Source organism: Athene noctua, chromosome 4 (genome assembly GCF_965140245.1).
Source record: "Athene noctua chromosome 4, bAthNoc1.hap1.1, whole genome shotgun sequence".
NCBI classification, from domain to species: Eukaryota; Metazoa; Chordata; class Aves; order Strigiformes; family Strigidae; genus Athene; species Athene noctua.
This window is the reverse complement of record NC_134040.1, coordinates 8,026,116-8,050,886: the sequence shown is the minus strand read 5'-3', so window position 1 is coordinate 8,050,886 and position 24,771 is coordinate 8,026,116. Positions and strand designations below refer to the sequence as shown.

Sequence of the window (24,771 nt, the reverse complement as noted above, 5' to 3'; positions counted from 1 at the left end):
TGTTTTGATATGACTAGAGAAACTCTACAGTCTTCTGGGCACATGGTCTTTGCATCATGTTTAATACTGAAGCAGTGAACTGCAGTTTGAAACATTTGCTCCTCCACACGTTGGTCTTGAGACTTTTTCCTAACAGCTGTGTTGGTGTAAGCAGTCCCTGGCAGCCGATTTCTGTCCTCCTTTTTTCCCTCCTTTGTGCCAATGTGCGTGTAACTGTATAATGAGCTCGATTGAAAAGATGATTCGTACTAAATATAAACTTTTTTGATGTTATATTTTGCATTTAGGTAAATTCCTCAGTCCAGGTCACTGTTCAGCTGACAAAGCAGTTGCATTGAAGGGGGCAGTTGGAAAGGATCAGCAAGGGGCCTGGGGACAATTTACACTGACATAGCCAGAGAAAGACATTTCATCATAGTATCAAAGGGTGCAGTTACACATTTAGTTTAGATGATTAATCTCCCTGTTAGTTTCTACTAAAACTGGCTAAGCTCGCCCCTGATTGCCAGTTCTAAACTGTTATCATTTCCCACCTAGACTGGCTGGCCAAGTGGTCACTTGAATCTGCTCACTGGAGACTAATTCCTTCTCAGTGAAATGGGGAGCTGGCTGCTGAGGATGGAAAATTAGGGAAGGCTGCTCCTCTTTCCAGGCAGCTCTGCAGTCAGAACATCTGGATATCACCTAGGGCTGTGCTGATACAGTGCATGATCCTTTTCTCTGTTCCCAGTCTCAGGTCTTTATCCTAGGGTCTCTGTATCAGACCCCTCAATAAAATATGCAGGATGTTAACTTATTTTTATCTGTGTTAGCCAGCTGAATTGGCAATTTGTGAGGAGGACAGAGAAACCTGTTCCTTTTGATGGCAGCCAGCAGGTAGATCAGCTCAACCCACTTGGTGGAATTTCAGCCTCCTTCTGGGCTTATTTTATTGATCAACAGGAAAATTTAAGATGGAAATAGTCTGTGATGATGCAGTAAAGAATGCTGTCAGGGCAGAGGTGACAGACCAGTAGCCACTGTCACTGTTTAAAAATAGCAGTGGCTTCCCCAGGCTTTGTGTTCACATCTAGTGATGCTGTTTAATCAGAGCCTTTTTTCTGGCTTGTTTTTCCCAGACCTGCACAATTTGTTGCATCCTATGGTAAAATCTGTGTGGCCATGTAGTGCAGGGAATTGATCCATTTGAAAAATAATATAGGAAAAAAAGTTTTTTGCTTCTCTGTTTCCTAAGCCCATTTACTGCCTTCTAGATGAATAGTGCTGTTGGAAAAAGACTGGAAATAACAGGCAGAAGATGATCAAGAGGAAAGGGGGTGAAACAGTGGATATGGAAAAATGCTTGAAATTTTGTGGTTACAGGAATCCACTTTGTCTCTAAAGTGTCTGAGCTGTATTCTGCTCTTGAGTGTCTGTGTGTTCAAATGTTCTTTGAGGTTTGTAAACACATCTCTGGCTGATGTTTTTAAATCACTATCCCTGCAACTGTGTAAAGTGGGATAAAAACTAGGGGGTTGGCTTGTTTTAAAAAGGTTTTTCCCTACATATGGTCCTGTTCAGGTATACAATTAAATATGCAGAGTTGTTCTTTGATATATGGGAGTTGTTCTTTGATATGTGCGCCTTCCATAACACAACCTAAATATTTTATAGTTTAGAAATATGCCTAACGGTTTACAAAGCTGAGGAAATATAATGAGCTGTATAGCTATTAAAGGTGGTTTATCTTCTCTGTCAGCTTTTTTTGTTCATCAGTTTGTGTATAGCTTCCTTCTCTTAACCTTTTCCTTCAGAAGAGAATTATTTTTAAGATGCATTTTATGTTTATTGCAAATTCCACTTAAAAAGAGACTACAATGATTTACTAACTATTACTAACTACATATTTTTTCATAAATTGTTTAACATAACTTGTGATGGGAGACATTAATACATTATGATATCCATAAAGAGACACTGGTGGTGTTCTGGTGGTAACATACAGCATTTCATTACTGTCTGTATCCCTGTTTGAGGAGGGCATGATAATGAGTTGAAATTCAGTTTCTGAAAAGAGTGGTATGAGCCTGATACTCAAAATGAAATGCTCACATTGGGAACATATGCATAGGATTGCACACACATTTTTCTGTGTGGAGTTAATGAATTACCACAACTGCTCTTGTAAGTTAGATAACTGCATGCACAATGTTATTTGAGTTGAACTGCTTTCTTGTAACTTGAGCTAATTTGCACACTTGCTTATATAACTGATCATGCAAATCAAGCAACAAATTGAACAGACATCACTGGATTTACTATTGCCTTGTGAGTTAACGAAAGTATGGTAGTACTACTAAATTTCAGTTGATATTCAGTGCAGGAAAAAACCCGATTTATTGCTTTGGGAGCAATTAGTTCTCTTAATGTAGCTGAGTAAGTAATTTTGTCTCAGAGGTACCTATGATTCCCTTCAGTGATTTCTTAAATATGAAATTGAATATTTCCTTTTAATCCTGAAGATGTTTGCAATTATATTTTCATGCACATTTCAGTGGTCTGCCATGCTCTTATGTGTATAATCTCAAAAGGGTGGTATAAAATGTTCTTTGTCATCCCAGTTTATATAGTTCTATAAACTAGAATTTACTTAGATGGTGGAAATTGAAGACTGGCCCTTGAAGAAGCCAGATATTAAATTCTGTTTTCTAACTTCCACCAGTAGCTGTGAATTTTACTTAGGCATACAGACATGGTTCTAGGAACTCTGAGATACTAATATTAAACTCACTTCACAATTCATAAAATAAAATTTAGGATTCTTCTCTTGAAGATAAATAGTATCAAGGCATGTGAAAGATTCATTAGTTACTGATTATATTGTTCTTTGTCCCCCTCTCCGGTGATGCTGGTGATTGCAAAGCATAATTATAGTAGTATACATTTGGCAGAACAGTTGGAAGTGTCACAGTGCAAAAATAAAATGTGTTCATTTTGTGGGTAATTTGAAAAATTCTAAATGTTTTTGGCATTTTGAAAAGTTGTTATCTCTAATTAAGGTATTACCGTACTTTATATTGTAACAAAACTGTAAACAATGCTGTGTATTTGCTTATGTTCTTGAAATCTTTAATTAAATGTGTGTATGTTTTACTGACCGTTGCTTGGAAGTTACCTTGGGGATGTCTGACCTCTGTTAAATTTGTTGGGAGCGAATAGATAAAGTAGGAAGGCAACAGAAGGTGGCTACAGCGTGAAGAAAATTTTACTTCGTCTGAACGGGCTTAATGAACGTAGTGAATTTTCTCTAAATACATTACATTGTATTATATATAGTGCTCAGTCAGCCACTGCTTCGGTGAGTTTCAAGCTTTAGAAAACTCTTCAAAGGGGAGAGTGTAGGGACACCAGGTGGAACTAGGAGGGAAAAAAGGGGCGTCTCCTCTTTAAATGTCTTCTTGCTTGTTTACACAGGCATTAGGGATTAATCCTGAGAATGTAACTGCAAAATTGAGAGTGACTTTTCCAGTTTGATGATTGCTTGGAACCAGAGCGCCTCATGTGTGGTATTTGTAGCAAAGGCTGTAGTGTATGCAAGTGCAAGAAGTCTGTGAAGATCCTATATGCCCCCAGGCAGATGTTAGATGTTTTTCTAGTTCTGGTTTTGAGGAAGCAAAAGCATCTTAGCACACCTCAGAGCTTCTCAACAATCATTTCAAGCCTTTTTTCCTTTTTATGTAGCAGTGGTATACATCTTAATCTTATTCTTTTTACACAGGTTGCCTCTTGTTTTTTAAAGGTCCCCAGAAGAAAACTTAAAATGTATTTTAGCTATTTCAACAGTGCTGCTTTATTACCTAAGAAGAGTTGGTTGCGATAATAAATTGGAAAAGAAAGTGCATATTAATGGGATAAATTTCTGAAATTTCAGATAAAATCTCCCATCATGTGCTTTTATGAAGGACAGCTTTTCTTTGGGAAGGTCTGATTGCTGGCAAATACCCAAGTGCTATGCTCTCTGAAGGGCAGTAAAAGTGCACGATAAAGGAATAGTTTCTTTTCAAGGATATGGTCTAGGCTTTCTTTCCCTATAAGAAAATATCTGTTTTAAAAGCTTCTTTCTTTTGTTTGGGGTGCTATATAGCATGAGATTTAGTAAGATGAATCTTCAATTCCTAGTTGATGTGGTATATTGATGGTTCCAGGAGGAATGCAGAGAAAAAAGCAGATATGAATTAAATTTGGCTTTCTTTCCAAATTTATAAAGAAATCTTGAAATACAGGGTGACTTAGTTTAGAAAATGCTTTCTCTTTCCTGATTTTCTTCTTCTTGTGCCTGTAATAGAGAGCTTGGCTTCTTAACAAGTGGAAAGTACCAGATTGACAAATACCAAGTGTGATTTCATGACCACTGATGGAGCTTATCTGGCTTGCGTAAACTGTGATTTGACCCATTGCAGTTGTGAAATTAGGCAGTTAAGACAAGATTTCTGCATATTAATGAGGGAGATGGCCTACTTTGGCAATGCTTGGGTTTTCCCTGAATTTAAAAAAGGATTTTTACTAAAGTTGGTATCTCCTGTCTAAGCTGCTCTGTAAATAAAAAGGAGGAATAAATATTTCCAAGCAGTGAGTACACGTAGCTCTTTCTTCTGTAAGTGGGAATTGCAGATGTCAAGTTCTTTGGAAAATTAGCTATCAGTTTCCTTAACTGACATCCAAATTTGAAAATGTTCATAGTTGTCTTGCTGCAGATATCAGAGGAAGAAAGGAAATAATAAAATGTGCAGACAATTGTAAATCACATAATACTTTAGAGAGTTTTCTCTATGCAGACTGATCTTAGTACTAGGCATACTAAATATGCCAAGTGTGTCTTAAAAAGAGATTAAGGGGCTGCCTAGTTACTTGGTGTCTTTTTTTGACAGACTTTAGAAGGCGGCTTATTGAAGGATTAGGGCAGCAGAGGGAGCTAAAAGATTCCTAATATTTTATCATTTGTTGTTTCCTGAGTGAAAGTTGCTCCTTCATAAAGTACCAATTAACCTTCACAAAAATGTGATTTTCTAACCTTAAGTGCCTTCAGCAAATAAATAAAGGTTTTGAATTGGAGAAATTCCTTTTCTCCCTAGCAATTCAGTATAAATTACATTAGGAATCAGGTAATAAAAGTTACCAAAATCTTTCTGCAGGAACAGCCATCAAATCTTTCAACTGTAGCAAATGAAAGTGTTTAAGCAAGCAGAGTTTTTTATTATTAACCCAAGCAGACTATTTTGTGAGTAAAGCAAGTTAATTTCAGATACAAGTGTCTTAAAATAAAATACGTTCTTGCGTTGCATACAAGGTTGTTTCAACAATTCAACGCTTTTTTTTTTTTTGGTTTTGCTTGGAAGAACTTTGAAAACATTTTAATGAGCTTGAAATACAAAGAATTAGATAAAATATCTAGTCTGTTATATAAGAGTTCTCTTCAAAGAACAGGGAGGCTATTCTAAAGACTAAGATAAGTTGACTTTGAAATAGTAAAATGAAAATTATGTTACCATGAATCATCGCATAACAAATCATTTGCCACACATTAAGGAAAGTTATATTTGGGGTATGTTTACTCCAGTGCAAAAACATCCTTTATCTCATTACAATTACAGTTGAAATGCTTATGCAGAGTCTTATGTTTGGGTTTGGGTTTTGTTTTTATCCTTAATATTCAGTATTTACGGTGCAAGGTGTTTTTGGCTTTCTTTTGGATTGCTGCAGTAACCTGCTTTTGTAATTTGAATCTTCATTATGTGCTATGTAAACAGCTTTTGAATTTGCATGCTCTTAAGCTACTACAATGTTATGGAGGTATTACTAGTAACAATGCAAGCTGTATGAAAAGAAAATTAGCTTAAAAGCCCATTTTGCCCTAAATGATGCTGAACAGTAGCAGCTAATGAAAAGCATTATTTTAACCAGAAAAACAGGAGGAAAAAATCTACAAAGGAAAGAATCTCAATGAGTTTTTAAAATTTTGTTGAAGCATTCAGGTCACTGATTTAAGTTACATATGTTTTAAAGAAAAGATGTGTTTTTATGGTGTCCAGCATTACCTGTTTTATCTGTACAGTTATATTTCCTTTGGTATATTGAAATAAAATATGTTAATTGCTTGTGACAGACAGCAACCATGTTCAGCTATGATATATGCAGAGCACTACATCTTACTGCTATGATAAAGTCAGAATAGTTTTATTTGATGTTAGTGTCAAAGACAGTGTTAAATACAGTAAACAATATAGCTTGAAACTAGGTTTACAGTGTTGTAATAATTGTAAAAGAATATCATATGTATTTGAATCAGAATCCAATACTTCATCACACTTATTTATCTAATTCCTGAGTAATCTTCAGAGAATTAAAAAAAACCTTTCGACTAGATATTTAACTTTTGTGCAGTGCAGATGAGTGCATGGTAAAACTTTCAATAGCTTTAGAAGTCTAAGTGCTTGGTGGCAATACATACTGATTTCTGTCTGGGGTCAGGGAAGATGCTCTGAAAGCCCTAGATTTATACATTGCTTTACACTGGAAAACTGAACTATACAGTGTCTAGGTAAACATACTGAAAAATTTAAATAATCATCTAATTAAGTTAGACATGTTCAGCTTTCATAGAGGTAGTTCCCATCCTCAGGGAAGTGCAGTTCGAGATGCAAAAAAAGGATTTTATTTTGTTTCCTCCCTTAGTGCAGTCAGGATGGGAGTGTGCTTATGCAAGTGGAAACAAGAAAATAAAAGTGGAGACAGTCTTCTAGCGCTGAAGGCATCTGCTGCTCCGTCCTTGTGTCCTTGTTCCATGAGGTCAGTACTGAACTTGAAGGGTGCCTCTCCTTAAACAGGAGAAATTGCATGGAGGCTTTGCGGTGGAAGAGTATCTCACAGTGATCTCTTTCCTCCTTAGAAAAGTCTTTGTGATCTGATGGACAGGTCATTTGGAGTTAAGAAACATGCCGTTTATATTTTAGCTGTTCTTAAGTCAGCAGGTTAGAAACCGAAAGTTGCCTCTTTGCCTTTTCTTTTGCTTTGTCAGAAAACAGTCAGTCAGAGACTTTAGGAGTTACTGTGATATAAGTAACAGCAGGCTGTTGTAATAGTCTTGGAATCCCTTTAAAAAACGAAGTTTTGCTAACTGTGAAAGTACCTGGCATTTGCAGCAGGTAAAAGCGTGCCCATTGGTACCACTGTAGATCCAGAACTGCGTGGTTTGTGACCCTGCTCAGATGCTTAAATAAGAAGGTTCCTTCATCCTTCCTTTTCTGTGGGAATTAAATCTAAATTGCTTGTGATTTTGAGCAGACATGTTTTGTTTGGGGTTTTTTTTGGTGTTGTTTATTTTTTTTTAAACCAGAAATTAGCTGTTCAAAACTACTCATGTTTCCTTTTTCTTGATGCTTATTTTTCAAAGTATCATCCTGTGTGCTGAGTTTTCAAACCTCTCATTCTGCAAATTAAATGGAGACGCGCCAAAAAAACCCTCAAAAAATTACAGGCAAAGGCAGTGGGACAGCAAAAGATGAAGAGGAAAGACTCTTTATTCTTTTGATTCTACCTGTATTTTTCAGAAAGTTTCCTCATGTGCTAGATGATGGCACTGAAATACAAATAGACTGACTCCTGTTAATAGGTAATTAAGAATAATTGTAAGTGTTAATTAAATACACATGATAAATGTCTCTTTCTCAAGGAGTGTACATTTGAAGAAGTAGTTTTATTAAAGGATAATAAAACTAATAAAACTTTTTCCCAGGCAATTTTATCACTGTTTCTTGTTCCCTGCTGTTCCTTTCTTTCTTGAAGATTGCATCAGTCATACCCATGTGGTTTTTTTCTGGGTATCAAATGCCACTTAGGCAGGTGTTACTTAGTTTCCATAACATCTGCCAGTCATTTTTTGTTGTTGTTAGTTTATCTAACCTGCAGATGGTCATGTTTGCCTGTTTGTGTAGTGCTCCACAAACTCCCATGCTTGTTCCCCTAGTGCTGCTCTGCGCTTGCATGCAGGCATCATCAATTTATCAAACTCAAATAATTTAGTAACAGTGACTTCTTGCAATAAACAAAAGCAGCTGCACTCTAGCTATCCTTATCTGCATGAATGCATAGATTGTAAAGGGCTTCTCTGACAAACAAGGCAAAAGTTTAGAATTTCAAACTGGAATTTAGGGCATGTAAGTCAGAATGACTAGACGCTGATGTTTAGAAACAATATAATAATGCAGAGAATGAATTAGTTACCATGGTAACTGCTTTGTTTTAATAATTTGGTGGGGCAATGAATAGAAGGAGCTTAGAAAGAAGTAGTAGGAATCTTAATTACATGTTGTGCAATGTGAGTGGCTTTGTTCATTAATATTGAAATCAATTTGATTTTATAACAGATTGAAGAATGACTGTATAAGTTTTAGTTTGGAAGGGCAATAAGAATGATTTACAGGGTTTTTTTTATTCTTATTTCCACTCCCCACCCTCCCCCTGGGGAAAAATATGATTACATATTACATTTGATTAAGGCAACACAGATTATCGATTTCTTAACAGTAAAACGTGCTCAATATGTTGCATTGTAAGTGTGAGTTCAATCTACGTGCTGTGATTTGTTGCCTGGCAGTTGTTGGCAGCCTAGCAACACGCTTCAGTCCAGATCTGCAGAAGGATGTAGACACCCAAAGTTAGAAGTTACAGGGAAGGTAGGTGTCTCAATACTTCAAAACCCATTTAAAATCATCAGCACCTTGAAATCCCTTTGTAATTTACGGATGAAATTTAAGTACCCTCCACACTTGAAGATCATCTTCATTTTCTTTCCACTTGCAGATCTGAGCAGTTTAGTGTGCATTTTGTGCTTAAGACAAGGCAAGATTCTCAAACAGAATGAGCTTCTTTGGAGGCAGATGCACATAAAGCAGGCCTTCTGTGATCACATACAGCATGCATCAGCTGGACCCTGTTTTGCAGAAAGATAGCAGGGACGATGGTGTTTTATTGAAGAAATTCATGCGTGGTGCCCCATGTCCCAGCATCTCTTAAAGGCAACTGTTGGCTGGGTCTGAGCTGCCTGTGTGCTCATGAGTTAGTACCGGTCTGAGGACTGGCTGGTGGCATGGAAGGGATCACTGCTCATGTCCTACCGCAGCCTTTCAGAGAGCAGAGCCTCAAATTTGAGCCTGACTTCTCCTTGAGACTATTGGGCAGCTTTCGTCTCAAATTTGCTAGTGAGTTAAGGATATAATTAAGGAGGGTCCAGCAGGTAGATGGGCAGACACAATGATGCAAGCCTGGCTTCCTTTGAAAATCTGTCTAAAAGGTGCTCAGAAACAAGAAATGACACCTGGTCTTCCATCACCGGACTCAAATCATGTTCCCTCCCTAGACTGTGGCGTCTTAAAGTTGTTTCTGCAAAGCAGTACTGCTTTTAACAGTGGCTCCTCAGTAGGTAAGAATGTCTGCTTGGGAACAGGGAAACTTTGTGTTGTAGATCATCATCATAAATCCAAAGATGATTAGTTTTTTGAAGGAGGTTCATTACTCTTTCTGTATGGTTTGCTGCTGTCTCTGTTCCAGGTAATGCATTGTACCAGAAAGAAAGGAGATAACTGAGCTCAGTAATGAGTGCTCTAACTCAGAAAGGGAGATTCAAGCTTTTCTTCCCTGTTTCTAGTACTTTTGTGTGTATTATTTTGTGGATCGAGACTTAAAACTGTGGACTGTTTCTTTTCTCCAAGGTGAGGGCCCCATCACTGGGCTGTTTTTGTCCCTGCCTCCTCCCCTGTAGTCTCATAAGAAACTTGCCCTGATATAGTATTTCTAAGACCAGTGTACCTTACCTCCAGACCCACGTTTTCTTAACTCTTCCCTTATCTCTTAGCTGTATCTTAATAAAACTAAATTATGATGTTTTTGAAATAGACACTAGTTTGGTTTGAACTTTTCTTGGGCTCTGATCCTTCACTGGAATTCTGAAATGCTTGTTAATATAATCTTAAAGTTTACAAAATCCTTTCCTGTTTAATTTTTGAGTGTCAGTCTGTGAAACTTCCTAAAATGTCAGAAGATTAGATGATTTTTGCCCCTTGTCCAAGATGCTGATGCATGAAAGTAAAAGGGAGTTCACTCCAGAGCTAAAAACATTCAGTGAATAATTTTTTTAGTTAGTTGCTTCCTTTTATCTGTGGTAACTGTATTAGTGGTAGATACCATAATCAACAGATCCATGGTTGCATCCTAGAATAGTTGGTGAAAGAAACTTTAGAGCAACTCCTTAAAGGCCTTGGTATACCAAGGTAATAGCATCTGCGCATCTGGTGATAAAGAAGAGTGTGGTCTTGCAGCCAAATGTGGTCTCTAGCTGCCTTTTATTATTGTAATTGAGTCTCATTTTAATTATTTTTCTGGTTCTCTTTTGTAATGAGGAAATAAAATAATTTCTAGTTAATTCCTTGTTTTCTAGTATTTTTTTAAAATATTCTTTGTGATATATTCATTTTGCTTGGTGATAACGCAAGTGGATTTGCACTGGAAATAATTTCCTATCAAATGTTAATTTTTAAATTTAATGTTCCATTCTGCTGTGATTTTTATTGCATTAGTCCCTTATGAACGGGAGGACGCGCAAATACCTTCCTTACAATCATAGTTTTCCACATAGTTTAAGAATACTTAACTGTGTACTGAGTGGTCAGTCCTTTTAGATGAAGAAGACTTGAAGCTTTTTGCAAGCAGTGGTATTGACATAATTTAGGTGGGAAATCACTACACAGAGTTCTGAAACAACCTTCTCTACTGACATTGGCTTATGTCTCCAAAAGCTAGCAAGTCTGCAGACTTGTCTGTCAAATATGATAGATCATTCCATCTCTTACTCTGTCTGTGCATGATTAACTGGAGGAAACCCATGCTACAGGTATATATTTCAGTCTGTACTTCTGAGTTCCACATGGAAAGCACTCCTGCCCCGAAGCTGTGGATTCCTCTCTCACAAAAGAAATACCAACAGGGTTTCCATGTCAGCTCTGCTGGTTGTGCCAAAGGCTTGTCACATACAAGATGTGGTCTTCCCCACATCATGACGTGCTCCAGAAGCATGATTGACTTGTACCTCCTTGACATGATGTAATCATCTAATTGGAAAACATATTTGCTAAACAAAGATTGTTGGATTGTTCCAGATAAAAGCCTTTTGTTGTATGCAGTTTTAAAAGCTCTCTTTTAAATGATTTACAGACAAGTTTACCCTTCTGTGTTGGATAAAATTTGACAGATTTTTCATATAGGAAGATGGAATTCAAAGAAAAAAGTACTTTCTTTAGCTTCATTCTATACAAGTCACTTGTGAATACTTGATTTAACAGGAAAAGTTTGTACTAATAATTGTGATAATTAAGCCCAGTTAGCATAAACAAGAGAACACTATTATGTTTTGGAGTACTTATTTTTAATAACTTTATACTTCTTTAAAACTCCTTTAAAGTATATATGAGTATACATACACAATATAGATCACTTGAAAATGTAATCAAATATTTTGTAATCAAAAATAGAGATATTTTATTAAGAAAGCTTATTTAAACATGTAGTTACAGTATTCCTGCCACCTGTCTCTTTAGTCCTGGAGTTACTATGACCTCTGATTTGTTTTGAGTTTATTTCTATTCATTTCTTTTTGTCCCTTTGCTTGAGCAGTTTTCTGGCCTGGATGCAGTTTGTACCTGTTGCCCTTTCTGTTTTTCCTTCATGCTTGAGTACTGCAGAGCTTGTTGTTTTATCTAAGCTGGCACTTGGTTCCTGGAATTCATCTCCTGTTTATGACATTTCTGTAGGTCAGAACTGCCATGAAGTACAAATATTAAAGGTTTGTCGTTGTCTCTGTATAGGAGCACAGAGGTATATTGTCTGTTGAAAATGTTATTTACTTTAATTTGGTGTTATAATTGAACTACACTTACATTCTGCATAATAGGAGGTTGATTTATTAGTAGCAGTTATTTTAAAAGGCTGCAGGATACTTCCCTTTTCCTTGTGCTGTATGAGTGGACTTTTTTGTCTCACAGACTCTGGCTTGCCAAGTTTACAGATGCCACAGCTTTTATAAACCTGAAGTTGGCTTTTAGGTAAACACTTTACAAAGTAATAGAAGAAGGGTTTTCATGATTTGTAGAAAGTCAATAAATTCATATTTAATTGAACCAACCTACTTCACTATATGAAAGGTTAGATTGATCTAAAACCGTTTAGCCTGAAAAGACTGCTAAAACTTGAGATTTTAACCAAATGTGTTGAAAACTGGAAAATGCTAGAGAAGTAATTCTATGCAGACATTCATTGGCTGTGAAGGACAAAGCTGGGGGAGGGAGGGAAATCTAAAATTGTAAATAAAAGCAAGTTCAAGCTATCATCATAGCCTTAACATGACTAGTGTAATCTCTGTGTTGTAGATTGGCAGTAATGGCTAGATATTTTGCCTACCCATCCAAAACCAGATGACATGGTTCTCCCTATTGATATGTGCATAATGTTTTTGATGTTTGCTATTAATGATGCATTTCTCCTTTTATCAATTACATTTAAATTACATTATGTCCTTCTAGTAGCATTAAAGGTTTATAGGGTGAGACTATAAAAACTTATTTGGTTTAAAATTTTGAGGAAGGGAGTTAATTTTTTTTAAAAAAAGCAATATTTATCTACTAATGACCATTCAAGAAAAATGCTGACATTATTGTAAATATTTTGTCTTTCATGACACCTAAACCCAGGACTTTGAACCAGGTACTTTGAAGCATAGGTTTAGTGTTCAGCTGCACCTGCTCCATTGTCAGTTGTGACCCATGATGCTAATTTGGTTTTTAAATATGTTGTCTGCAAATAGTAAAGTACTAACAAATTTTTTTTTTAATATTTAGCTCAAATCAGATACACTGATCTAGTTTTATTTTACTTGCTGAAAGATTTTTTTTGTTTGATCTCTACAGAAGGTAATGGTAAAGTTTATTTAAGAATAATATTGATCATATGATGTTATCAGCAAGTAGAGAATCAGTATACCTGCTACTAAGATAAAAATATATCTAGACTTGAGGTTTCAGCAGTCAATAAGGTTATTTTAAGATACAATCACCATTTGGAGATGTGACATTAATGCGTAACATTAGCATATTTTTTAAATGGCAGAACATTTGATAGAAGCATTTAGTGTGTGCTGGATGGGATGTTTTTGGAACTTGGTTTCCGTGAAATTAGCTGTAATCCTCAGTTTTGTTTTTCAAATGGCATGACAATATATCTTCTCTGAAAGCATTTAACTGTTTGAAAATAAAGTGGAAGAAAATTAAAGATTGCATGATAAACCTGGGTGTCTTTCACTGAATTCAGCGTTAGTCAATTCAGAAGTGATACTGGAAAATGTGTTAATTAGATTTACAGAAGTTCTAGTAAGATACCTGTACCTACATCATGGTATCTACAAAATATTATAAATGTTTTGTCGTAATTGAACATAAGCATGGCTAGCTGTCAGCTAAATCAGGTAATTGGGAAACTCTCAATCTCCTTTCAGATATTTTCTTTGGCCATTTTATTTTCTTCTAGTTCTCATTTTCTTTTTTTTTTTTTTAGTGTGTTTCAAAATAAGGAAAAAAAGTACTAGTCTCATGTTTCGATGACATAGCAATGTCCATGATATTTTAATTAAATTGCAAATTGCTGACAGTATATTGATTATTGTTCTTGTAACTGGAGTCTAGATTGAGACTGTTGGCCTGTCTGTGTTCTGGCCTCTTCAGAGTTTGCTCCCAGCCAAATGAGGGAAGGAAGAATTAAAAAAGCAAGTGTGGTTTAAAGATGAGCACTAGTAACAGAATTAAGTTATGCACCCAGGATTTTTTAGGTTTGCTGATATGGTTTGAAGGTTGCCTACTTCAGATATCCAAGCTATAGGAGGCATCCCGTAAAGACCAGGGAGGTTGGTGAGGGCCATTGTAGTTGAAAGTAGGTACCTTTAGGGAGCCATTCAGGGCTTGCCTGGTGTTTCTGATGTTCTCCATGGACTGTACGTGGATCCAATAGGAAAGTGGGAGTAGGGAGCAATAATGTTTTTCATTGGGAAAATCTTGATGAGATATGCTTGAAAAAATCCCTGACTCAGCATTGCACTCTATGCTATTGATAGTTGGAACATCAAGTCCCTTTCTGGGAATAAGCAAGAAGATTTTGACCTACTTCAGTGAAAGCGTAGCAGTCAGAATACTCTCCTCAGCCCTAAGTTAGAAAGCAGCACTCCTATTCCCGCAAATGCATCCGAAACCCCTCGCCTGCTATCTTTGTAAATCTGTTTCCATTCTCAATGCGATAACCAGCAGGCATCAAGTGAAACGGCTGCGTGTAGGTGTACAAAGCATTTCTTCACATATCAGGTGAGTTATGAAACTCCTTACTGCAGGATATTGTAGGTTACTGAAGTTTCATGAGGGTTGAAAAAGTGAGTAGGTATGTTTGTGGAAGAAAAATCTGCTGACTTTGTGAAACATTTCTGATTCAAATAGCTGGTGGCAGGGAGAGGTTCTGGAGATGAATTACAGGTCTCGCTCTTTTTCTCATATTCTTTTTCTCACTGTTCTTTCCTGAATCTGTCAGAAGGAAAAAAAACACTATTGAGCAAGATGAACCTTTGGTCTGAACCCATCAGAAGCTTTTCTTGCACCCTTGGTTGTGGTAGGCTTCTATTTTCCTTGCCCAAACTTAGAAGAACTTTAGGGGTCCTTCTCCTGTTCTTTGAGGTTCCCAGCCTCATTAGCCTCATTATTAGAGTCAAAAATTAAAGTAGCGCTGCCCACTTGCAGTGCATGGGTATACTAACCCAGCATATCAATAACTAGGACCTCAGGTAAATGCTGCTGTGCATTTCTAATACTTTCCAATTAGGTCTGTCAGTGCAATAAATAATAATACTTTTCCTGACTTCAAATATGTATTTTAGAGGTGTTGTAAGAAATACTAATTTTAGAGACCACTTCAAAGTTTCCTTTTTTTATTTTTTTGTGTCTAACTCAGAATGGCTGAAATGTTTAAAGAAAGAGAAGCAGGACACCTAAAAATAAAGAAAAAAGAAAAGTAGCAATCTGTGTATTAGGTGCCTGCAGTAATGCACAACATGTGCATGATGTATGTAACAAATCTATGATCAGATATCTAGAAGTGCTGTGGTATGTGATTAAAGATACAGGAGATCAGAACAAGGCTTAACCAGCTGTGCTTAGAGTCCTTGTGGAAGCAATTTTCCACTGTAGTTGTTTCCTTACCTCTGAAATGATGATAATACTTATACTGTCTGAGGCTTAACTCATCATTAGGTTTACAGCAAGGTGAAAAGTCTATATATAATTGAAAAAAAACCCAACCAACAAGCTAGAATAATGCTACTTAGTATTTCATAATTTGCCTATCCAAGTAACTTGTCTTTACTATGGAATAATTGAAACATTTACAGAGAAAAATGGAAAGAAAATAATAACATTATCAAGTTAAAAAGCTATAACACATAATTATTATATATTTACTTCGTGATTCAGCAGTTGAGCTGTTTTTGTGCATGTAAATGATTTTTACTTAATGGATTGTTGCAGCACTTTTGAGCAAGCAGCGCAGGACTCTCCGAAGGGCATACCTTGAGGACACTGCAGCAGCAATATTTTGCTGTGTCACTAGATTTTATCATGCGTAAAGGACAGATTCTTTTATACTTGGGAGTTTTCAAATGGAAACCACTGTTACATTTCTGACTGCTTTCATATATGCTAGCAAGGTATGGTAATTCAAAAAGTTCTTAAAAACAAATTGGTTCTGTTAGTACAGGTTTCTTGTCCTTTTATTTAAATATTGCCTTATCAAGTGTCTAACTATAACAGCAGCGCTATAAACTACATCAAGAAAATGAGGAAACCTATGACTACTTCTGACAAGAATTTTACGAGTGATATCTTTTATTTCTTTTTTTCAAGCAGGAGCAATAAAAATATAAGTGAATTTTAGTTTACTGTTATAGTGCTCTATGGCTGTCAAGTGCTATTACTAAACAAATAGGAAAAATACTCTTGATTTTACTGCTTTAGTAATACTGTTACAAGAACCACTTTACTACACTTCTCCAAGATTTCTAACATGTTTGAGAATTAGTACATAGAAGTAATTTCTCATGTTTGGACTGCATCCAGTACTTCATGAAAGTGATCTTTCTAAACAGCCAGAGATTTAGGTACTAGATAAGGCAGGCATGGGTTTGATTTATCTCTGGAAAAAAAATTAAAATATATTTACAAGTAAATTGCACTGAACTGAGGATCATGCCTGAAAATAAGGACTGTGATTCAAATATTAACTAACAGGCATCTACAAAAAAAGGGGGTGATGTGTGATTTCTAGGACAGTTTATCAGTCTGACATGGTCTCAGTTACAACTGTGCGTCTGTGCAAGCATTCTTTATATTCCTAAATGTGTAAAATCTGCATGATGGGTCTATGGGCTGCACAATACAGTGTTGTATTAACTTGAATTTTTTTTGAAGAACAACATCTTTCTACGGCACTGATAAAGTTGAGGGAAGAATGGGGAAATATCTAGTAAACTTGTGGCATTTCTGATCGAGCCTTTGATGTCAGTCCAAGATGTAATAGAGCTACAGAGATGTGAAGATCCATAGAATGAAGCTGGTATAACTGTTTGCTTTGGCCTTCCCCCAAACTTCTATGGGATAAAAGGAAACTTTTTGTTGAACTTTAGAGTCAAAGAAATCAAATCAAACATGCCTACATAAAGGAACCACATCCCCCAGCTACAGGGTAACTTTCTGCTTTATTGAAATGTAATCTCTCAAGTTGTTGAAATATAGTTAGTACTAACACAAAATTTTGTGTTTTGACAAGATGCTGTTTAATGTCTATATTAACAAAACTGTATTACCATTTTCACTACTGTTAGTGGTTGATCATACTGCTGTCAGGTTCAGTGAGGAGACACTAGTTTAACAACCATGGGGGTGGAAGTACCTTTTGACTTTGATCCACAGAAGGAGCTTTGATGAATTCTGCGGTGATTTGCTGTATGAACTTTTTATTTCTTTTTTTTTAAATTCAGAATACTGCACCTGAATTTAGCAGTGATGTGATGACCACAGTTAAACTAGGTTGCTAACGAGTGGAAGAAGAAAGGTAGGCTATATACGATCTGGAAGTTTCTATCATTTCCAGTCAAATGTAAAGGAAATTCTAGCTTGAGAGGTAGCTCATTTAGGTTTTTTAGGTGGTAGGAAGGATCAGAGCCTAAGAAGGGCTCAGAACAACTTTGGATCTCAACTTCAGATGGAGGAGGAGTTATTCTTGAAAGCTACCCTGTTGGCTGTTACTGTATCTTCACAATAATTATTCCTTACTCCTGCGCCGGAGTGCATTAAGGAGCCCAAGTGTATCTTAGGCTCTTGACTGTGCTCTATTTAGTATTGAGAACTTTACTTTCTGGAGCTCTGAAAGCAACACTTCTTAAAAGCAGTATGTGTGCTTACTTTTCAAAGAGGAGTTGAGGAAAAATATGTTGTGTGCTTATGCCCAAACCTAGGTTTTGCAATCATGTTGATATTTGTATCCACACTGCAAACAATTTTTTAAAATTTGGCATGAAGTACTTGAATTGCTTTATATTTTAATTTCAACCCATGTATGTTGTGATGATATTGCCTACAATTATTCTGTACTTTAATTTTCATTCGGATCTCTGTCTTTTCTGTGGTTGACAATTCCATGTTTCAGTTATAGTTTATATACCCTTGCTTTCCTAAATACTAAAATTTTTCCATTTTTAAAATACTTTCCTCATGTAGTCAACATACAGCCATTCTGCCTGTCCCTGTTCCCTTCAAAATAAGTCATGTATCAAGTATTGTTTCCCTTTAAGTCTGATATTTTGGTGGCCTTTCTTCCTCCTTGTATCAGAATCCATTTGCATCATCTCAACTGATTTTACCAACATCCTGATTATTTATGCTCCTTCACACACTAAAGTAACATTGAATTATGTGTTGCATCAGTTTGCTTGACAGATAAAAGGATGAACATTTCTCATGTCTTGAACGAGGAAGTCAGTACAGTTAAAACATTACAAAGGAATGCCATCTGCAAAGAAAGAGGACAGTATTTATTTTCCTTGAGAAATCAAAAAAAAAAAAAGCAGTGTGCGTGCCCTATCAGAGCACTTGCATCACTTGTACAAGGTACAAAAACAAGTCATCCCAAATATACTTCAGTTTTTCAGGTGGATACTTCATTTATAAAATTGGCACAAAATGAAAAACATTGGTACAAAAAATTTGCATATTTTAAGTTACATGTGGACAAATATACAGAAACAATTCTCTGAAGATTCAGCCTCTACTTAGGTCCTTAACTCAGGCACCTGCCTGACCAGATTCCAGAGCTGCATGTCTCCTGGTCATTATTTCTTCTGTGTGTGTTATATTTTATAGATATTTTCATCTGGGTATATCAATGAAGCAGAAAGCCTGCTCTGAATAAGCACTTTGTATTCCATCTCCAAACTCTGCTTTAACCAATACCATTTGCAATGATAGAGTGCTGTGTAGAGCCTCCTTTTCTTGTGTAACCTCAGCCAGGAAATATAACAGATGGGTTTCACCGTGCTTTTTTGGCACGGAGTAGCATGAAAATAGAAATAAACCTTATTACATATGTGCTTCTCAGCACGGTGCTTGTAATGTGCAGTAAATATCACTAAAAAAGTGCAAACTTATTGCCAGTTAACCATTAATCAGGGGAAAAAAAAGTTTAATAGAATGATTTTGAGACCAAATGTGTCTTAACCTTTACATTAAAACCTGGTAGCAGCGTGGTTTTCTACTTGTATGTAGACATGCACTTGCACAGAGACAGTATATCTCAATGTAATATCATGAAATGAAAGAAGATACGTGTTTTTCCAGAAATGGCAAATCCACTGTTGTATGAACAATATAACAAATATGTAATATATAACAGATTAAAGGAAGTAATATAATTAGAAGACAAAATTGCACACTTATAATTTTGTTTTCAACAAAACCTATTTTCACAAATAACCAGTTAGCTTTTAAAATAATGTGAAATCTGCCGGTACATTGTAAATCAGAAATTGTAGAATGGCTTGGGTTGGAACGGACCCTAAAGATCATCTAGTTCCAGCCACGGGCAGGGACACCTTTCTCCAGACCAGGTTGCCCCGTACAACCTGGCCTTGAACCCTGCCAGGGACGGGGCAGCTGCAACTTCTCTGTGCAACCTGTTCCAGGGCCTCACCCCCCTCACAGTGAAGAACTTTTCTTGTATTTAATCTAAATCTACCCTCTTTCCGTTTAAAACCATTACTCCTAATCCTATCCCTACACCTCCTGATCAAGAGTTCTTCCCCATCTTTCCCATAGCCCCCTTTAAGTACTGGAAGGCTGCTGTAAGGTCTCCCCAGAGCCTTCTCTTCTCCAGGCTGAACAACCCCAGCTCTCTTAGCCTGTCCTCACAGGGGGGTGCTCCAGCCCCCTGAGCATCTTCGTGGCTTCCTCTGGACTCACTCCAGTATGTCCGTGCCGTTCTGATGTTGGGGATCCCGGAGCTGGATGGAGTACTCGAGGTAGGATCTCACGAGGGCAGAGGGGGAGAATCACCTCCCTCAACCTGCTGGTCATGCTGCTTTTTAGGCAGTGCCAGGTTGGTGTATCATGTAGGCCTGTTAGATATTCAATGTATGAATGAAAACTGTAATATATTTTCTGAGCTTGAGATAATAAAAATTTTGGCAAGGCAGTTGAGGTGATAAAAGTTGATAAATCCATAAAATACTTCCAGCTGAAATGGAGACATGTTGTCTTTGGTTGCCTATATGGGATAAAAGTCCTGGCCACACGGCTATCTCCGTTGTGTATCCTGTCACATCACAGATGCACAGGGGAAAGTTTCAGTGACTCAGTTGCCCTGTAGGGTTTTTTGTGCTCAACAAACAGAATAAATAAACAATATTAAAAAGAGAACTTGATTAAAAATAGTTTGATAGAAATAAGGGGGATATCTTATCTTAACTTTGACATTTTTTAGTGTCTCTTAATTTTGATTTATCTGATCTTATATATCAAATGACATGTCACTATAGTGATATCTCATGTCTGAAATATTGTGATATGCCAATTTTTTCTTATTTTACCCATTGCACCTTTTTTAAAAATAAAAGACTTAAGTTCAGTCTTTATAGACACCATTCAGAAATAATTTAGGCACAATATTTGTAACAGAAATAAAAATCCATTTTTGTATATTAATTCTATCCTATAATCCTAGTGATGTCAATACTACTATTGCTTTTGAATGTTTGAAGTATTTATACTAGGAGGTATGTTAGTGCTGGATTTAAGAGAAGGGAGAAGAACAAATTTCCTACTGAGGTACTGTGAATGTCAGTCTTGGAAGGCCTCCATACTGTATGGTGGTCTGCAAAGCTTTTTCTGCACAAAATTGAAGTTATTTCAGTGAAGATTAATTTTTATTTTTGCATCATCATCTTGCTACTTTTCATTAATCAATCCTTTACCTTTTTAATTTTATGCATGTCTTATTGTTAAATCTTTTTTTTTAATGACTTCTGCTTATTGTAACATATTCAACACGTACTATGGTTAAATGGCTGTTTAAATGGCTGTGTATGGCATTTAGTTATGTATATATATCCTGTGAAGTTTGTACATGTGGAGACTGAGGCAAGTGATTTGGACCTTCTCATGGGAGTAAAATATTTCTTCTAGCTTCTTCACTGGTGCAAAACAATAATAATACTTCCTAGTGTTACTCAGAAAATTCTAGGTGCCACAGTTATGAGATGCTACAAAATGACAAGTATGTACTGTTGAACATATTTGTTTGTTTTGTTACTTTGGCGTCAAGGGTTTGGGTTATTGAAAGGATTGAAAGGATATATTTGCTTAGTTCTTGTAGGGAGTTTCTAGTTCAAACAAGATGAAACTAGTTGACTCTTTGAATAGCTGTTGCTTTTCAGCCCTTGTTAAGTGTTGTCCATGCCAAGGATTGCTGCAGCGATCTTTTCTGCCTTGTAAAGTACTCCCGTTTTTCTTTTTTTAAACTCAATAGAGTTTTTCTTCTGTGATTAAATAAAAAGTAGCATTGTTCAAATAATGCAAGTGTTGTAAGTCCTGTATGAAGGTCTTTGGGACACAATGGAAGCTGCTCTTCCTCATCCATCAATCACAGGTTCATTCAGGTGGTTGAGAAGGAGACGTGAGTCAGGAGTGGGGATTTACAGCCAGGTTTAAGTTAAAACGCTCCCATTTTTTTTCCGTTGTCCCAAAAGAGTGTACAAAACACCTTTTAGCTGATAACTTTAAAGTGTTTAAGCCTGACCATAGGGCAATATATAGGCCACACACATACAGTCCACGTGAAATACATATGAATTCACCCAGTCACTACAGTCCCTGTAGGAGTGTTACTTTACTGATAAATAACATACTGGGTCCTTTGTGAGCAGTTGATTCTAGTAGCGTTGTCTTTTGCAGAAGGAGTAAGGATGCACACTCCTGTTATTGCAAGTGACCTGGACCATGTGTGCTGTACTGCAGAATGCTCCGGAGGACGTTTATAACCCACTCCAGCTTCATCTGCCACCTTCTCATTAGATTAATGGTGTAAAAAGGTGAATACAGCTACCTGTTGAGCTTTACCTCCTTCTCCAAAGGTAGTAAAATGCTTATTACATAGCATATAGAATTTAGGGGATGTGGTACATCATTCAGTGCTCCTACAAGCTAAAAGTAAATTCAGATAGAAATGCACTTGGACCTGAAGTATGTTGGTAAACTGAAATGAATTCGTGCTTCAATACATTTTAGCAAAGACCTGTAATTGGATGCTTCAGGGTATGGTAGAGTTCAGTCTTTGTTACAGTACAAGTTGCTGCTTTTTGTAGAATTACAGAGGTCTTCCCAGAAAGAAGCATCAAGTACAGGCAAACACTCTGGTTTGAAGCCTTAGTATTGCCAGAGCTTCTAAAAATGGTTAAGCCTATTTATTTATTTTTTTTTGGTAGAACCATTTTTAGAGCTTCTGAAGGCTATTAAACTCTTCCAAAAAGGCACATAGGAACAGACAATCTTAAAAATAAATTTTAAGCTGTTGTTTCTCATTTACCCATCAAAACCGCTCTATTCTTACTCATGTTGCAAGATGGGCTGCACAAAGTCTCACTCTAGTGAGAATGTGAGTGCAAAATGCAATGAAGGATGTTAATTATTGCATATTTCACCTAGTTTTGTATCTTCAGTTAGTGGATTGTTTTCTGTATTTCCGACAGCTTTGAAAAAAACCATATCCCTTTCATTGAAAAATAAATTTATATTATCCAAATTGCATAGAATTGTCCAGGTAGGCTAAATAGGTTCTGTGTTATCTGTGATCCAGAGAGTTTATGAAGGACTAGACGAGTAGGAAAAAAGTCCACCTGCTTTTGTTAAAGCAGCACCAATTAATAAATATATATGAAAAACCCCACATGCAGAGCTGCAATGAGCAGGTAGGCAAGTGAAATGAGGTGTGTTGACATCCTTTCGAGTAAATAGGGAAGCTCAGGAGCATTTTCAATTGAGATGTTAATGCTTAAGATCACTCAGGTTTTTTAATCAACTGGTAGTTTCTCTCTGAGTCAAAACAATAGCTGAAACCAAAACAATGTCAGTGCTGCAGACAGTTTGTTATGGGATTATGATAGATCTGAAATGTTATCTTAAGACTATTATTAACTGTTAATTTACATTTAATTCTACTTAGTTTTAATATAAACAGCTTTCTGTTAAGAGTTTGTTTTGCAGAACAAAGGCAGAAGCGTATTTGTATACATACACACACAGGCAATTTTAGTGATGTCTGATCTAATACTACATCAAGGGGAGACAGCTGTGATTTAATGAGCACAGAGCTAACTGAAGTTCATAACTGTTACTGATGTTGTTGGAGGGGTTTAGGAAAAATCTTCTTGCCCTGCACATGGCTTCAGAATTTAACTGCTGAAGTAGATTGTGCCAGGAAAGGGGGTTGTGTCTGCACAACTGAAGAGCAGAGCAGGGTCCTTGAGTTCTGTGTAATTGTGTAATTAAAATACAGAGTTTTGTTGAACACACCTCAGCAGAGGTCCTACAGCTACCTGACATCTCTCTGCGGAAATATCACCCTTTTGGCGATGAGTACATATGCATGCTGGCCTGCTCAAGCCGAGGATCTTCCCCTTAGGAGAGGCAGTGGGTTGATCCTGCCGTGACTGCCTGAAGACCTGCTGCTTTTGGGTGCAGTGCCTCTGGGGCAGTCTTGAACTGCTCTAACAATTCTGTGTGATTTAACGGAAGTGTTTGATCGTTCTAGGGATAGGGAGACAGGTACAGGCAAAGACTCTAGTTTGATGCCTTGGTATTGGCAGTGCTTCTAAAAATGGTTAAACCTACTTATTTTTCTTGGCAGAGCCATTTTTATTTTTTTTTAAGAGGTTCTGAAGACCTCTGGCATGCTGAAGACATCTGTGTGAGTGTGCAGGGCAGCCTCTCGCTCCTTCCTGGGGGAGTCTTCACTCTTCCTTTCTAAACCACCACCATCTTTCAAAATCCAGACATTATCTCTTGTTCCCAAAAAAAACTTCAGCTCAGCCCTCAGCACTTACAAATGTTGTGTATTTTATAGAACATTAAGGAGCTTATTGTGAATTAATTCAAGACTCATAAAAACTAGTATATACTGCTACCAAGAATTATAGCCTTCTACCTTATGAGCTACCAGAAGTGAAGAAACCAGCTAAGGTTTAGTTTTTGTCTGCCTCTTCAAGGTCAGTGAGACCTTGGTGTTGGAGTAAAGCATCCACAAAGTGTGAGAGTGCGACTGCAACCACAGAGGCCGATTCCTCAGTAGGCACCCAGTGTTGTTAAGGACCTTGAGCCAGAACATGTTACTCACGACCATCTGCTGAATAATGATGTTGCGGAGGCCAGACGTGGTCCTTGTGTAAGCAGCTGTAGGCACAATTTCATTTTATGTATCTTAATTTTTAGCCTAAATACGAACCAGAAAGCGAGCGGAGTGGTTTCAGCTGGAAAACTCAAGTAAAGAAGAATTACTTCTTCCTGCGTAAATTCAGTGGCAGGTGTTACTTGAAATGAAATAATGTTTCTCTAAAAGTTGTGGTGTGCAAGAGAAGTTACCAGTGGAGTACTGAGCCTGACTTTCTTAATATGGATCACCTGGCATCAGTAGAGGGGCTGTGCTAATGACAAAATTGGAAGGCATCCTAAATATAGGAGAGAATCAGGATATTGTACAGAAATAACTGAGATGACATTGAAAACTGGGCTAATAGAAGTGGAATCAAATTCAAAATGTGAAATCGAAGGTCATATCTTTTGAGTGAGTAAAAGCAGAGTCTTATAAAACAGGAACTTGCAACAAGGTCCTCATTATGGATAAATAGTACTTGGATGATCATGGGATGTGCTTTAGCAGTCCCTGTGATATGCATAAAAAAAAATGAACAGAATTTTCCGCTCTATCAGTGTGACTTCATAATTTCTGAACAGTTTAACGAGTGAGGTGAAGAGACTATCATGTAAGAGGGAGATATGAGTAGTATAGAGTATTCATCCTTAGAGAGATACACATTATGGAGGAAAACTAAAAGAA

At 36.8% G+C, this 24,771-nt stretch overlaps 1 protein-coding gene across 3 annotated transcripts in view; it reads left to right on the top strand.

Moving 5' to 3' along the window:
* CTBP1 (C-terminal binding protein 1) overlaps window positions 1–24,771 on the top strand; it is a 247,211-nt gene that overhangs the window by 54,300 nt on the left and 168,140 nt on the right. The gene's annotated exons all lie outside the window — the stretch shown is intronic.